This window comes from Oryctolagus cuniculus, chromosome 3 (assembly GCF_051225735.1).
Source record: "Oryctolagus cuniculus isolate XC-2025 breed Fujian yellow rabbit chromosome 3, ASM5122573v1, whole genome shotgun sequence".
Taxonomy (NCBI): domain Eukaryota; kingdom Metazoa; phylum Chordata; class Mammalia; order Lagomorpha; family Leporidae; genus Oryctolagus; species Oryctolagus cuniculus.
In genome coordinates, this window is record NC_142869.1 from 24,991,570 (window position 1) to 25,009,325 (window position 17,756).

Consider the following 17,756-nt stretch of genomic DNA (forward strand, 5'->3'; position numbering starts at 1 on the left):
ACAAATTTTTTCTATTGGGTAAACCTTTTTTCCATGTGTAGCTGACTATCTTTTTTTCTCTTTGAACTGTTTTACAAAAGACATATACAATGTATGAGGCAAATTTTGAAATATTAATTGAAAATGAAGAACATGTCCCAGTTAAAAATAAGAGGGGAATAAGAGATGGATGAGGTAGTCTATAACTATAAAGCAGTATAGTTCTGCATACAGTCCTACAGACTTAGCTCTAAGGGTACAGCCTAAGAACTTGTCATGGGACTCCAAGCCCATAAAACCGGTGGTATAAATGACATCTTAAATGTTAAAATGATCATATTAAATGTTAAAATCAACGTATAAATAGGTTTAAGTATAAAAGTGATCATATAAATAACATCAAGTTCCTGGTAACAATAATAGAGTTCAAAAGGAAGGAAAGTCCAATATGGGAAGCAGTCCACACAGCAGACTCCTAGAATGCAGTAAATAACACTCTGACCTCAGAATCAACCCTTAAGTCTTCCTGGTTGGGCTGAAAAGACTGAGAACATTTCAGACATGGAAGGCCAAGACTCTGTGGCAAAAAAAATATCCTACATAAAGGATCTCTGTGAGACTTCAGTGAAAGAAAGGGTCATCAAAGAAAGATATACTCTTCTCTGAAGGGAGGAGAGAACATCCACTTTGCTTATGGCCGTGTCCAAATACTGATGAAGTCTGTGGTCACAAAAGGCTTCATAGCCTTGGCAGCCCATGGCAAGAGCTTCGGGTAATCATTGACATCATAAATAAGAGTGTTAATTGTTAATGGAACAACAGAAGTCACTGTGCACTTACTTCCCATGTAGGACCTCCATCCCTAATGAGTTGTACTCATGAAAATCGACTGCAAATTTTGTTCCCAAACTGTACACTATATGTTGTGTGTGTGTGCATGGGCACAAACTGTTGAAATCTATGCTTAATATGGAGTTGGTCCTCCGTATATAAAATCAAACTAAAAATGAACCATAATGAAGAAGGATATGGGAGAGGGAGTTGGGATGGGAGTTGGGGGGGGGGAGGTTGCATATGGGGGAAAGAACTACTATATTCCTAAAGTTGTATCTATGAAAAAATACATTCATTAAATAAAAACTTAAAAGACAATGAAGATCATGAAAAGAGAACACACAAATGGTGACCAGCAAATTCAAAACAATGATTTCATTATCAAACTTCAAATATGTGTACTGGCTAGGAGCTGATTCAGAAAATAAATTTAGAGCTTTAATAAAAAGGGACTATAATTCTAAAAATGAAAACACTCTTCTGAGTCTATATAAAGTCAGAGTGCCTTCGTGGCAGTTTATTCAGCTCTCTCTACCTCAGTTTCTTCATATGTAAGATGGAGATGTTTTGTGTGTTTTAAGTGAGATTTACATAATGTTGACTGTATAGTGGGAACTGATTCAAATAATTTACATGTATGAAATCAAATCATTTAATCCCCGAATAAGCTTTGAGGCAGGAATTGTTATCTTCTGTCCTATTATACAGATGAGGCACCTAGAAGTTAAGTACATCTTCCAAGACGTTATGACTAGTGAATGATAGAGTCAGACTCTGAAGCCAGGTGGTCAGGTGGCCTATTGCTAAAGCTGTGCTCTGAACCACCAGCTGCATGGTCCGCCAGAAAGAATGAAAGCTGGGAAATAGTGCCTAGTGCATCCTGAGCACCTAATATCTAATGACTCTTAGTGTCATGCCAGAGGACAGAGAACAGTTAGTACTATTTGACAGTAAACATAATAATGGATTTTCTGTGGTTTTCTCTTGCTGTCAGTGCTAGAAGTCCAGCATTAAAATAAAACTCAACATCAGCAGTTCTGCAAAGGGCAAAACTGTATTCCTAGAACAATGGTGTTAGGAATTCAAATTGGACCCATTGGTAGAATTAAGAACACAGAGAAGAGTGTCTTGATGATACGTGCTTTAGTTACTCTTTCCTAAAAATGGCTTCCTTTAGTTAGTTTTCTACATTGTTGATTAAGGAAGCAGCCATATGCTTTGGAAACCAGATCAGCAGATGGTATATTTGACGACCTATTGCATAAATTGAGGAAATGAAAAAGTTTTCCTGTCTGGAGAACATGTTCTTACTTACACTGGGATATAAGTATATACCTTCTGCCTGGAGAGGGATGTAGAGTGTTTATCAGAAGGTTGTCCAAGATACTTAAGATGTTCTTGTATATTATAACTGGTTTGGGAAGGAGGAAGTAGATACACTGGTTGTGAGGGGAAAAAACTAGTACAATCTTTCTGCTTTGTATGACATATGGCAGCACTGAGAAACCTAGCACAGTTTCCTGAAAGATCACACTGGGGACAGAGAGGCATAGCTGATAGTACTTCATATATTTTTTAAAGATTGATTGATTTATTTAAAAGTCAGAGTTACACAGAGGGAGAAAGAGAAAGAAAAAGAGGTCTTCCATCTGCTGTTTGACTCCCCAGTTGGCCGCAACGGCCGGAGCTGTGCTGATCTGAGGCCAGGAGCCAGGAGCTTCCTCCAGGTCTCCCACATGGGTGCCGGGGCCCAAGAACTTGGGCCATCTTCTACTGCTTTCCAAGGCCACAGCAGAGAGCTGGATCAGAAGTGAGGCAGATGGGTCTTGAACTGGCACCCATAAGGGATGCCGGCACTGCAAGCGGCAGCTTTACTTGCTACACCACAGCGCAGCCCCCCTCATATTAATTGTCTAACTTCCTTAATCTGTAGAACTGTAGATATAAAAGGAGTGCTAATGGGTACCAATATTCTTTAAGTAGAAAAGGATGATTATGTATATAAAATGAAGGTTTTTGGAAAGTTAGTTAAAAATTATGCCAAATGTAGTCCAACTTCCATACCTTTGGGAAGAGCCAGTCACAAAGACATGACAACTCAAACATTTCCTGTATTAGAGATCAAGGAGAAGCAATGCCATTTTATTTTAATATGTTTTCAATTGGTCTACTCACTAAAGAATTTCTGTTTCAGATTTTAAAGTGAATGCTCTGATATCTTGGGCAATTTAGTAGCTCATATTCAAAGTAATGATGCTATCTTAGGAGTTCTGAATCTCGTGTCTTTAATAGGCATTAATCACTTGGAGTATGGAAGTATCTATCAGTGATCACAGGCTAATGAGCAAAGTTAATTTTTTTTAAATCAACAGAGATGTATAGAGAGAATTCTAGGTACATTAATTGTCGCAACATCCTCCATTTGGTCTTCGTAAACAACCGTCCACATAACAGCCAGAGTAAGTTTTAAGAAATCTAAATCTGATCATGTCACTAGAGATTTTTTTTTTTTTTTACAGGCAGAGTGGACAGTGAGAGAGACAGAGAGAAAGGTCTTCCTTTGCCATTTGTTCACCCTTCAATGGCTGCTACGGCCGGCGCACCGCGCTGATCCGAAAGCAGGAGCCAGGTGCTTCTCCTGGTCTCCCATGGGGTGCAGGGCCCAAGCACTTGGGCCACCCTCCACTGCACTCCCGAGCCATAGCAGAGAGCTGGCCTGGAAGAGGGGCAACCGGGACAGAATCTGGCGCCCCGACTGGGACTAGAATCCGGTGTGCCAGTGCCGCTGGTGGAGGATTAGCCTATTGAGCCGCGGCGCCGGCCTATAGATCTTTTGATGACTTGCCATTTGTCTTATATTTTATATAATCTCCATTCCATTTAATTTTCACTCCACTTCCTCACTCCATTCTCACCCCCCAACCTACACAAGTTAGATTTCGTTCAAGCTGGGGAGTCCTGTCCTCCAAGAATCTCCTTACCCTCATTAAGTGAGTTTCCCTCAAATTCTAGTCAGGGTCTCTCATTTTAGGTGCTTCCTTTGATCTCTTGAAGTATGCCTAGTATCTCTCACTATATGTCTTCTTTACACTGTGAGAACCTCTTTCCATCACCATGCAGCCTGTCATTACTTACATAATTATTATAATCATCTTTCACAATGCCTTTCTTCCTTATGGACTATAGTTCAAAGAAGGTTAAAACATGTCCGTTTTATGCACCTCTCTATGTGAAAGGACAAGTACAGTGTTGTACTGAATAAGACATTTTTGGACTGAATAGAGATGTATATTATGGGATAGGAGAATGAGGAATGCTTAAGCAGGATGGGGGATTTAAGCAGTAAAGTAGGGTGAGCAAAGACGCAGAGATGTAGTTAGGCATGCCAAGCCCTTGGCTTTGTGACACCAGTGCTCCACCATACAGTGGTCTTGCTTAGAGAGGCAAGAAACCAAGTTGTTTTCATAGAACCTCCTCTACTCTATGATTTTCTGTATCTGGCACATCCTTTCATGACTCTCAGAGGAAAAATCCTAGACTCTGGCTGCATATTGAACAATTTTTTGGAGACACAAAGGGACATGAAGATAATGCTCCTTATTTAGAAAAAAGCTGTTAGGAGTCAAACTTGAAACTTTAAGTGAGCATACATCAATGTCATGTGCTTGATGGATACTCAGTAACTGGAGTCACTGATGCAGAGAGAGGATGGTGCCATCTCCAAGTCTCTCTACCACTATTATCTTTTTCAAGTACATTCTCCTCCATGACCAGGTATAAATCCAAAGGCTTTTACCTGCAATCACAGAATTTGCTGCACACAGACTGCCTGCCATGAGTTATAAAGGTACTTTTTAAACTAATGTTGAGTCACTGGAGGACGGCCCACAAAATCTAAGGTTAGATCATGAAAAATATAGGTTCTATTTTACAACAAATATGTTTAGGTTTGGAGATATTGAGCATTTCTTCCCAGTGAAGTTATGCTAACAAAAAGCCATTTGACTGGGATGACTTATGCTTCCTTGCACATTTGCAATGGAATTAGCTCTTAGTCAAACATAAGGCAGGTTAGAGTCATTCCTTATTAATCAGATTTCTTTGTGGATTTGAACTTTCTGGTCATTGGCATCACGTGGATGAGTCAAATATTTTAATTATTTCTTATTCACCATACAACACTGACTCTAATTAGAGGAGGGATATTCAAGGATTCTGTTGCTAAAAATCTTGGCTAACGAATCACTGTGATATTTACTTTTCTTTTCCAAATCTACAGGGAAATAAATTTATGGATCACTTAACCTTTTGCCCAAGGAACAAATCCAAGTCAGTTCTGAATTAATATTTTTCTGTGGATGCAAAGTCAAGTCTGATTTTCAAAGCAAAGCCGGGAGTTAAGGCAACACTCCAGATAACAGAAGCAGAACTGCTTGTCCTTACCTGAATTAAATGGTGTTTCAGTCCTTGGCATATTTGTATAGGCATCTAGTAATGTTTTTGTGTTGTTGTGCCTTGCTTTATTTAGCTTGTATTGAGTAACAAATTACCTATTACTTTGATGTGTGTTCTCTGAGGCCAGAAAAATTTAGTTACCGATGTTCCCTTGAGATGCCAGACAATGATGCTGCTCCTCACCTGGAGACCCGGATCTGGCTTCACCCACTTACTCTGGCTACACTCAGCACTGGAAGTTGTAAGGACTGCATCAACACTTTTGTAGATGGTTTGATTCCTACATTGCATTCCCAAGTTTGCCAAATATGCTGTGAAACTGATGTTCCAGCTCCCTGTTCAAATGATGAAATCTCTTGTGCATTCTAAAAAGGTTTTACTCAAAAAAATTTAAAAAATATTGACAGGAGAAAGGCAACTGGCTTCAGAAATTATAGCTCCTCAAATCTCATACTCTATGCAGAGAAAGCTTGCCCACATGGAAAGGCATCATTGCTCTTTCACACATGGAGTAACTTCATCAAAAGGAAAGCACTTCTGGGCTTTGATAAGGATCTCATTTGATGCAGGAGTTGTTAGAAATTTAGCTGAATCATGTATGTCCTTAAAAGCAACTGAGATCTTAAAACTATTTAGAAAATACACATGCTTTGAATTACCCTTTAAGCCCACCCTCAGTCTTCTTTGGAACACATGATAATCAATACTTGGAAAGGTACTATTTCTTAGAATTGTTTTTATTAAGCATAACCATTTTATTGTGTCATTCTTATTAATCAGAATCCCTTTGCAAAAAAAGGAGACAGAATTTTATACATGTAGTAGTACCAAGAATTCTCTTAGGATTTGGAGGAAAAGTAGAATGATTATCCATACCCAACGGGTTCAATAGTAAATGAGAAGCCTTTTCCCATTATTTACTAAAATTGCTTTAATAAATTCTCCTCTGGAAAGCAAGAACCAATTACTCTAATGTAGAAGTGGAAGCAATAATTGACTTCACTTTGTGGAAAACATTCACTGGAAATGGTGACGCAAAGAGTAGTAACCAAGTTCACCCCCGTGCTGTTGCCTGACGTATGCTGGGGCGTCTATCAGTTCTATTTGGTGGTTTCATTTCGCAACTGTATGAAAAATTGTTGTATGCCTCTTGAGAGCCTCTGATCCATCTCATATGGAATATATTCTTTGTTTTAACTTCTCTGTATACTGATTTTTCTCTAAATTAGAAATAAATTAAACAATGAATATGCCAGTAAATTATATCTGGAAACTGGCTCAAACAGGGTCTTTATGTGTTTTATTAGTAAATAGAAGAACCTTGGGCCCCATTCTGTTGCTCGCTTTCTGCATATTAAAACTCTCACTCATTATTAACAGTTCTTGAACAATAAAGCAGAGGCAATCACATAGGACTACATAAAATGTAATTTCAGTAGAGTTCGATAGAAATGTTTCTGAAAATCGTTTTGGGCATTTTCTTGAAGATTTCCAGTAACTAGAAATGTTTTTTTCATATACTAACATTTTGCTAGGCCTGAAAATTCATGTGATGCTCATTGGGTAAAAAGACCTTTAGTTTCTACCCCATAAACACCAATAGCGGAATCTACAGGATTTTAGAGGTCAGTGCTCTAGGTTTGTTATGACTTGTTTAAGGGAAAATGCTCCATAAATGTTGTTGAATAGTGACACAACTCTAGCTCCTTTCACCATTAGCTCACCATCTTGCTCTATCCTTGCCCTCCTATTTACTGACAAAATCTATCTTTATGAAGTTGTTTATTATTTCATTTAATCCTCCATATAACTCTAATGACTTGCTGTTCTGGCAATGTGCTTGGAAATAGAGATGCAGTGTCCAGAAGATGCAGTCTCTGTCCTGGTGGGACATGGAGCTCAGCCTCTTCATGCTCATGGTCTGGGACTGTTTCCTGGATCCTGGGCTATCCTGAGGTGTAGGCACAGGCTGGGGAAGATTGTGTGCTGTATATGAAAAGATTCCAAGAAGCAGACGGATAGTGAAGGGTAGTTCTTCTCTGTCATTGATATTAGTTCTCTGCAAATGCTTAAGCCTCCAGTGGAGAGTGGATGTGTCTCCCTGACAAGCATTATTTCCCTAAGCAATCCTTATGAAGATCAATGTTATTGTGGTCAGATTTCTCCTACAGTTAATTTGGGGTGGAGCATACCTAAGGGGATCACTATGTCACCCATTCCAGCTTTCTTCTGCAAATAACATAGAGGAACTTTCCTCGCCTCCATCTCCAGTCCAAGCAAATCTGGAGAACTTGTAATGTTCCTCCTCTTTCCCAGCCTCCCTGTGGCACTTCAGGACCACTCCTGGGACAAACCTTAGATTTCATGAATAGTGTTAGGAGAGGGCAATTTTTATAGGTCACCTCCATGCAGATATCCAGCTTTTGTAGTAACTCCTAGGCATATAAAAGGAGGAACACATACTATCCTAACATTAATAACAGCTTTGCTATTTATAGGCTTTGCAACTCAAAGGTCTACAAACTCAAAGGTTCTACAAAACTGGTATAATTTTGCTGCAGAATTGGTTGGGTAGGAAATTCTTCAGAAGAACCATAACAGATACCTGTTAAACAGATTTCAACTACAGAAGAAGGCAGTAACATGTGTACAGAAATATACTGTCAGTCTTCAAAGAAAATGCACCAGTTTTAGGGGTTATTCACAAGAGGCTATCTGCTGTCAATCCAATCCAGAGTTCAGCAACCTGCAGCAGGTAGGCCAGACGGTGGTGTGATGAGCCAAGGTGCTGGGCACATTGCCATTCCCCAGGTGGAAAAAAGTCCAGACTAACTGCCAGTCTCAGCCTGGCAGAATGAGTCGTGAGATTTTGCTAACTGCTGCTGCTCTTTCTATTATACAACTGTCCTTTTAGAGCAAGCGGATACATTGCCAAGTAAAAGCTGGAGTTTGTTTCCTAAACCTGGACTGAGGGCACAGTGTCCCTGGTACTTGTTTTACCACTTTCATCCCTACAGTCTTCTAAACACAGGATTGTGTGAGATGCTTTGTGATGCATTGCTATGATCCTAGCTGACATACATTCTCCTCTTTCCCTTTCCTAAAAGAATATTGAATTTGTTCAAGCCTCTGCCCTGTCATTGGTAGCTCCTGCAGGAAGTTCCAGGTAGGGACCCAGATTAGCACAAGTCTACCAAGGTAGATAATGTGAGAAGCCAGTTTCTTTTCATTCTAAAAGTGAACAAGGAAGAATTTAAATCTGATTCCTGCTGGCAACCTTCCCAAATCTATAAGGAAACTGATCTTAGGATGAAGTACATAGACTGGAGATAAAGAGCAGAGATATAAAACAAAATTAAGTGGCATCACTGATGATAAAACTGAGTTGTCCCATATCAGACTTCCTAATGTATAAGCAATGCACTTTCATACTGTTTTATGTTTACAACGGTTAGAGTTGAGTTTCTTGCTATTTGAAGTAAAAAATTATCCCTAACTGATATACTTGCCATAATTGTTTCCTATTGCTATTGTAATACAAACACATGGATTATGTTACAGATCTGGATAAACAGATCACATAAATCAGCGTGGCCATACGCTATCAGGAGATTATAGAAGAACTTGCCTTTTATGTATTTTCTGGTTCCCACGGACTGCCTGCATTCCTGCTTTTGTGCTGGTAACCACTCCTACCCAACTTGCAGCATCATGCCTCATCTCTGCTGGCTCTGGTCCTCCTGCCTTTTCTGCCATGCCTCTTGTGATTACATTAAGCATAGCTGGACCTTCTATGTGATGCCGCATCTCAGAAGCTCCAATTTAATCACAACTGCAAAAGCATTTCCTATGTAAGGCAACATATTCTCAAATTTGAGCAATTAGGACATAGATCTCTTTTAAATCATTATTCTGCTACTACACCAGATTGACAGTCACATGGCTACATTCCTAAGGGAGCTCCTGATGATCTACTACCAATAAGCACTACTAATATCAAGTCCTACTTTTTTTTTTAATTAGTCACTGATTCATGTCATTTACTCAACATTTTGTAGAAACCCAAATGTTGGGCACTATAATGAAGATCTCAGTTACAAAGATGACTGAATCCTTTTCCTTCTTCATAAAGGGAAAACAGGTAATCAAGAGATCTTACTTAAGGATGTTCAGTGGTGTCATGGAATCTTATAGGAACACAAAGAACATTCACTCTACTAGGTGAGGCTGTTTTGTGGTAATGGAGTCATTTTAATCACATATATGGAAAATAGTATTTAAAATAGATGATTATTAAGAAAGAAAAAATAATGACTTTTGAATTTGATCTCTTTATTTTTAACTATTTATTTTTAGATTTCTATAGTATGGTTTTCTTAGATGTAGCAGGCATAGTTTTAGGCAATGCCTGGAAATGCAGGAAATGTGTCATGTGGTCCAGATGACTTTGCACATTATATTTAAAAGTTGATTCACTTTATAATCCATTTACTTAACCAAAGCTTACTAAGTTGCTAAGTTGTTACCCTAGTGGGCTGCATTCCAGAGGCAATAAAAAGGTTATTGAGATGTCATGATCCATCATACAGATATTCAAATAAGAAAAATACATCTAATGTATTATAAAATATCTAATTTTGCCATGAATTGTCCATTGTCAACTCCAATTTTGCTTTTAGCCTTTATTCCATTTTCCTTCATTATTTTTATTCCATCATCTTTGTTTTATCTAAAAACTTTAAAAACAATGAACAGCATAAGAAAGCACAAAAAATCAACCATTATCCAACTGCTTTAAAATAGAATATTTTATGGAATCTAAGGTGCATAGATTGTAACATAGTGTATAACATAGTGAAATCTCCCCTTTTCATTTCTTCCAAACCAGAGATAATTACTGTTCTTTGTTCAATATCAAAATTTTGTAAAATGATTTATTTACCAGAAGTGTGGAGAGTCAGAGATAGAGAAATAGATAGAGATCTTCTATCCACTGGGTCACTACTTAAATGAGTATAGCAGCTGGGCTGGGCCAGGTTGAAGCCAGGAGACTGAATCTCCATCCAAGTTTCCCACATGGTGGCAGAGACTCAAAAACTTGGTTGTCATCTGTTTCCTTCCCAGATGTATTAGCAGAAAACTGCATAGAAACTAGAGGAACTGGGAATGAAACTAGCAGTTTGATATTGAAGGCAGGCATCCCAAGTGGTACCCAACCCATGGCACCACAATGCCCAAATGAAAAAAAAAAAGAGGTATTATGTATGGTTCCTAATGTTCTACAGCTAATAATATAAATGTCTAACCTGTAGATATACTAGTAGACAGCAAATAGCAAAGCATAGGCGGTATGCTCTTTGCTTCACTAATTTACTACCACTTAACCACATATATCCAGGACATTTCAGGCTAGTGGTTGAGAACAGTGTTTTCCTTTGTGTGCAGCATGTGAGTGCATGCACTTTTGTGCAAGTGTGTATTGGGAGGATTTGTAAGGGTCTAGGTGTCTGGCAGGCATTCATCAACTGGCTAAGAGGCTACAGTAAGGGAAAATAAACCAGAATGGAATGGAAAAATTCTTGGCTCTACTTTGTAAACTGTTTTTTTTGTAACTCTTCCCTAATAAGTTTCTTAAAAACCAAAATAGCTCATTCAGAGATATTTCAAGTTTTGTATTTTCAACAATTTTACGTGTTTGCTTTGATAAGCAAATTACTATGCATGCTAGAGAATAATTTCAATTAAATTTTTGTTTGAAAATTGGTTGTAAGGTCTGGAAAGATCAACAGTGCTAGAGAAAGGAAGTGATTAAGGTGTCTGTCTTGCCCTAGTGTTAAACGGTCAAGTGACTGAAGGTTAGTTCCCTTGCTATTTGAAAACCAGAGTTCCTGATCTGTTTTCTCTCATGTGTACTCAGACACATTTTTAAATGTATAGTAAATGCCACATGTATGTGGCAGGTATTTTTGAAACTTAAATATCAAAAAGCATTGTGTATCTTTTCACAAGACAATAGCACTTAGGTGACACTTGGCAGTTGAGAATTTCATGCTGACCCTGTCTCCATGTTCCAGAAAGCACATGCAAATGAATGAATGAATAAATAAAAGACACAGTGCCCTCTCTAAGGAAAGAGCTTAGATTATTGAGTGCTGAGTAAGAATCACTCATTGAGCTGAATGATTTTTGTTTGTGGTGCTTTATTTAATCAAATGAGGTATGCATTTACTTCGATGTGACTTTGGTGCAGAAATCAAATGTTCTATTTCATATAATGATTAGCTGAGTAAATTACTGTAGTGCAGCTTTGTTTGGGATCTGTGATTACTCAACACATTTGCTTTTGGGCTGCAGGTGCAGCTTGCATCTCCAACATTTTGTACATTTTGAGAAATTTACAGTTCTTGATGTTCTGCTTGGATCTATTCTATTTGATAAAAGAATTTGTGATAACAAATATTTTAGAAAAACAAGTTTGTCAAGCAACAGGAGCTAGAGGAATCAGCTTTTAAGGGATTTAAATGTGAACAGATTTTTTAAAAAACTATCTGCTGAATATCCAGAGATGTTAGGATTCTGATGCTGGTAGTCCCTGAAATTTCTTGTCCTGTCTAATGTATAATAAGAAGCATTTCATTGTAAATATTAATTTTAACGTCTGCCAAATATATTTTGGATACTCTTGCTTACTTAGGAATTTGATCTGAAGAAAATCATTCTGGATATTTTTAGAGTCATTCCCAGATTCCTTTGCTGGTGTGCTGCTGCCAAGCAGACACTTTTGGAGTTCATCTGAAACAATTAGCATAAAGACCGTGTTTACAAGTTTCCCACCAGAGAAAATCCTAATCCTTTAGAAATATGGTTAAGATAGCTTCATTGCTAATCTGACTGCAACCTGTTTCTTGAGCCCAGTTTCCAGCCATGCTCCTCCCTTTGCATTGCTCTGTTTTAGTCTGGTATCCTACTGCCTTCTGACATTGCTTGTTTTTGGCTCCCACTTACACTGACAAACCGAAGGGCAAAAGCCTTGTCTGTTTTACTTGCTTCCATATCCCTGCAACAACATTCAGTTTTGTGCATAGTGGTTACTCAAAGGACTGTTGCTAAATGAAGGAAGAATTTCACATTCTGTCAATTACAATGATGATTTACAAAACAACTGCCATGAGAAAGTAAAAACAGATTCTTTTATTTCCACTCATCACTGGCAGGAGATAAAAAAAAATAAAAAGGTGTGCAGCAAAGGTAGTAAATCCCTCATTTTCTCCAGCTTCCTTTTTCATGAAAGAAGGCTTTTTCCTTTTAGTCTGCACTCCCATCAGTGAAGTACTCTCTTTCTTGTCGATTGAACTCCTAGGACATTGGAATTAGGACAGAAGGGCCATTGTCCTATTGCAAGGGTGCTTTTCCCAATGATTTCCCTGCCCATTATTCTATATGTGCATCATTAACAGTTAAGCATTCCAAGTCACTGACTACATGTGTAAGAATTTAAGATATTTCTCTTTTGCAAGTTAATAATTTATTAGCTTTAATCCCTTAGAAATACATGAGATTTGATATTATTCTGAAAGGATGATCAGCATTGTCAAGTTAAACCATAGAATGTATAACTCCTGTAATCAGTTTTACTGCTTTATAGCCATGTCTCATGTAATCAATGGCAGCATCAAAGAGAAATGTAATCCTATATTTTTGCCTTGGCATATAGTACTTCTCTTCTTCATAACATTTGTTAATCATGAGAAAGTGATATTTTTAAAAGATGTTTAAAATTCACTAAACGAATTCCTCAGTAGTATCAGTTCATTCTGAAAGCATTTTTCCTGAGCTATTATTTATCTTTATTAAGCAAATGTCAGTCTAGTAGCATATGTAACTTTGCTAGGGTTTCATAAATATGAAAAACACAATTTTACTACATTCTTCGATGTAACCTCTGATTTTCTCATAGACTTGGAGCTATCTAAAATAGTCATCATGATTTTCCTTTCTTGTTGAATATTGCTTTGTCATTCCAGAACATTAGTAAATGTAGGTAGCACTATTTGCTGCTACATATACTTAAATATTTCAATGTCAATAGAAGTTTTTATTTTTTTTTAAGATTTATTTATTTATTTGACAGTCAAGTTACGAGTTACACTGGGAGAGGGAGAGGGAGAGAGACAGAGAGAGAGAGGTCTTCCATCCACTGGTTCACTTCCCAATTGGCTGCAACAGCCAGAGCTGTGCCGATCCGAAGCCAGGAGCCAGGAGCTTCTTCCAGGTCTCCCACACGGATGTAGGGGCCCAAGGATTGGAAGTGGAGCAGCTGGGACCTGAACTGGTGCCTATATGGATGCCAGCACTTCAGGCCAGGGTGTTAACTCACTGTGCCACAGTGCTGGCTCCTGAAGTTTTTATTTCTAACTTAAAAAGGATGGATGACAGAATCTCATGGAATTTACTTTTGAGGGGGAGGGAGTGAACAGTGATAGAGAAAGCACTGAGGTTTTATATTACATGATGGCAGAAAACATACACCCCATTTTCCCTACTCCTTTTACTTAAGACTTATGACACCATAAAACCGTATGCAGAGAAGAATGACATATTCACTTGTCCTAACTTGCAACTTTTTTGGGGGTCAACTCTGTGAATTCCATGTAACCTACTTGAGATATATGGATCACAGAGACTGTGCCTATATGCTGACCTTGACATCTACATTGTATCCTCAAAAAAAAATGGCATGTTTTTCTTAAAATAATTCCCAGAGATAATGTTTTATATAATGTTAAACAGGAGACTTACTTGTTTTTCACTGATTTCTTGCAAGTTTTTTTTTATCCTGATTATATATGCAGTTTTATTGTTTCATTTGCTTTAGGCAGGGAAGTCTGATCTTGTTTAATTTGGAGGCTTAAATGATAGAAACTAGCTATTTGCACTGCTATGATGTGTCAAGAAAGCTGAGATCACTATGTGTCCTGTTTGACCATGGTGAAGAGGCAGATCACACAACAGATTGTTTATATTACTTCTATTATAGAGACACAGTATAAAACAGCATGGAATTTAGGTCCCCAACCAACTTTGTGTGTGATTCTGAAACTGAGAACTCAGTTGGTGAAGGATCACTAATATCTGATTGCTGTATGAATTTTCTACAAAGTATTATCAGTTTCACTTGAAATAAGGGAAAGTCAGTAAGAGAGTCCGAAGGGACCAAGATATATCTCAAAGTTAAGAGAAGACAAGGGAAGTTCTAGTAATAAACTACACAGTGTGTTCATATATTCACACAACACAAGGGAACTTCAAAAGTTTACAGGAAAAATGAAATTAAGAGACAGCTGATTTTACTGCAAAAAGTTTTGAAATCTATGCACTGCTTTATCATAATATTTTACAATTTTTGAACATTCCTTTTGTATATATACATATATGTGTATATATATATACCATTGTCTATAATTCATAATTTGCACATTGTTACCTTATGTGAATTTATTTTCCTGGCACAGAACAGGTGCTAATGTGCAGCATGTGCTTATTATAAAAAACTGGGCAGGCTGTTCTTACCTAGGAACAATAGGATTTCCCTTGGGGTACTTAACGTTAGAGCAATGTTATTGAAGAATGTCCTTAAGTGTCATCCCACACTTGGGAGGTCTTCAATCAGACATAATGAATTACTCCAGTAAAAAGCCTACCGTAGTCTGTGAACCAAGTATTGACTCCACTAAAGTGAAAGCCCCTTCCAATCTCTAAAGTGATTTGGAACAACCCATGGTAGATGGGGACTAAAAGCTAGGAAGTGCGACATTCAGCTACAAATAGAGTTGAGACTGTCCAGGAGCTTGAGGTTAGCATAGAAAATTTGATTGAAGTATGACATCATTAGATCTCTCCCTCAACATAATTCTATTATTACACATTGTGCTGTTAAGTGCCCATATGATATGCAGCACGTTAGACTTTCCAAAAAAAAAAAAAACTGAATTCTTACATAAATACATCTTGAATTGAATTGTTATGCCTTTTGATCAACATCTCCCTATTTCTTTCACACTCTAAACCCTGATAACTATCATTCTATTTTCTGTTCCCTTGAGTTTGACTTTCTTAGGTACATTATATAAGTGAGATGATACTAGAGTTAACAATACTGTATTTTGGGGCCAAAGTTGGGGTGTAACAGGTAAAGTGGCTGCCCACAGTCCCAGCATCCCATATGGGCTCAGGCTCATGTCCCAGCTGTTTTACTTCCCATAGAGCTCCCTGGTAATGGCCTGGGAAAAACAACAGAAGATGGCCTCAGCCCCTGCTACCCATGTGGGAGACCTGGGAGAAGCTCCTGGCTTCTGCCTGGCCTGGCCCTGGCTATTGTGGCTATCTGGGGAATGAACCAGCAGATGGAAGATCTCTGTTTCTCAATCTGTCTCTGTAAAGGAAGACCTTTCTCTCTGTCTCTGTCTCTCACTGTCCACTCTGCCTGTAAAAAATAAAAAAAGAAAAAGTATACTTGAAACCTGCAAAGACAGCACATCTTAATTATTCTCACGCAAAGCAAAAAAAAAAAAAAATAGAAAAAGATAATAAGATGAGGTGACAGGCATGTTAACTAACTTGATTGTGGTTATTATTCCTTATACCTCAGTGAAGATAGGGTGATTATCAATATATGGATGATTATTGCTGAAGTGCTGTAAAGTGTAATACAGAAAAGTAAGATAAATGCCATAGATTGAATCCAAAGCATGGATAGGAGTGGCCAGAAAAAATCAGCTTACAAATTTTGTTGGGACTTTTTTTTCGATACAACAATTTACTGAGAAATGGGCCGACCTGTACCATTTCTTTACACAATGTCAGTTCAGTGTAGAGAGATTTTTGGTGGAATTGCAGAAGGGAACCTTATAAATATGGTAAACAGGATGAATCTGGGAACTAGGAGCATTAAAAACAACATAGGAAGATGTTATTAACAAGTAGGCTCTGGGCAATTATACCAAGAGCTGCAGAGATGAAGACCAAATGAAAACTTGGGGTTTACAAAATTGTCAGATTATTTTTGCCTTTGAAAACAGTTTTGATACCAAAGTGTGGATAGAAATTTATATCTTCATTTTTAATTTTTAGCAGATTAATTTTTCAACAGATTAATTGGAACAGGGGCATGATCCTGAGATGAGGGATTACTAATACCAGAAAATAAATCATTGATAAAATACCATCTTAGAGAAGGCAAAAGAAGGTACTATAAATATTAGTGGTAGAGAGGATGGTTTTGATGTTACTTCTTGCCACACAGTAATATGGGTGAATACTGAAGCCCCCCCCCCCCCTTTTCTGTGATTTCATTTTCAATGGTTTCAGTTACCAGCAGTCAACCGTTCTGAAAATATGACATGGAAAATTCCAGAAATAAATAATTCCTCTTTTAAATTGCACACCATTGTGAGTTTGGTGATGAAATCTTGTACCACAGTACTCCATCCTGGCCAGGACACAAACTATCCCTTTGCTAGCATACCCAACTCATCCTGCCACTTGTTAGTCACTTAGCAGTAATCTTGATGATCAGATTGACTCTCATACTATCTCTGTAATGTTTGTGCTCAAGAAATAAAGTCAATAATAGCCCAACACTATGTCACAATACCTATACAATTCAACTCACTCCATCTCATCACATAGTCATTGCATCATTTCAGTCATCACAAGAAGGTTGAGTACAATACAATAGATATTTTGGGAGGGATACCACAATTATATAAGTTTTATTATGTTATTGTAATTGCTGTATCACTTTTTCTAATATTTTGTCTAAATTTAATTTTTTCCAATGTAACATTTTTTGAGATAATGTATTTTTAATTTATGTTACAGTCAAAGGCTTAATGGCTTTAAATAAAGAGTTCAACAAATAAAAAGTCATAGCTATGGAGGTAGAGAAAGAAACATAGTATAAAGAGGGTTTCCTACTGTGCACAGTTTCAGGCATTCACCGTGGTCTTAGAGCATACTCTCTGTGGATAAAGAGAGAGTACTGTATTTAGATAAACTTGGAAGAAAACCTGAAGGAATCTACAACCTCATGATTTATAGTCTCTTCATTAGAGAAAAGAGGAAATGAGTATATTATTTGTTGAGAATTACAAAGCAGTTATGGGAATGTATGTCTTGGAAATAAGTGAAATTTATTTTTGTGGAGAATGAAAAGATGTGGTCAATGAACAATATTGAAATAAAGATGAAAAGTAAATATGTCATAGACCTTATTTATGTGGAGATGGAGAGAGAAGGAAGCAAAATCATCATTTTTAAATATCTGCTATAAGCCAGGGTTTTTTCATAGTGTGTCTTTCATCAAAATGCCTACAATAAAAAAGCAAAGTTATCTTTATTTTACAAATAAGAAAAGTGAAGCTCTCAACTTCACAGTTACTAGCAGCCAATTGGCAAAAACTTGCAGATATTAGTTCATAAAACTACTC

At 37.5% G+C, this 17,756-nt stretch overlaps 1 protein-coding gene and 1 long non-coding RNA gene across 2 annotated transcripts in view; one reads left to right on the forward strand and one right to left on the reverse strand.

The window, feature by feature from the left end:
* Window positions 1-6,524, forward strand: part of LOC149127288 (uncharacterized) — a 150,678-nt gene extending 144,154 nt beyond the window's left edge. The window contains exon 3 of the long non-coding RNA XR_016231449.1: window positions 5,093-6,524. This is a non-coding gene — a long non-coding RNA (uncharacterized LOC149127288). The remainder of the gene's footprint in view (window positions 1-5,092) is intronic.
* Window positions 1-17,756, reverse strand: part of SPAG16 (sperm associated antigen 16) — a 1,165,801-nt gene that overhangs the window by 29,848 nt on the left and 1,118,197 nt on the right. The window lies entirely within an intron of this gene.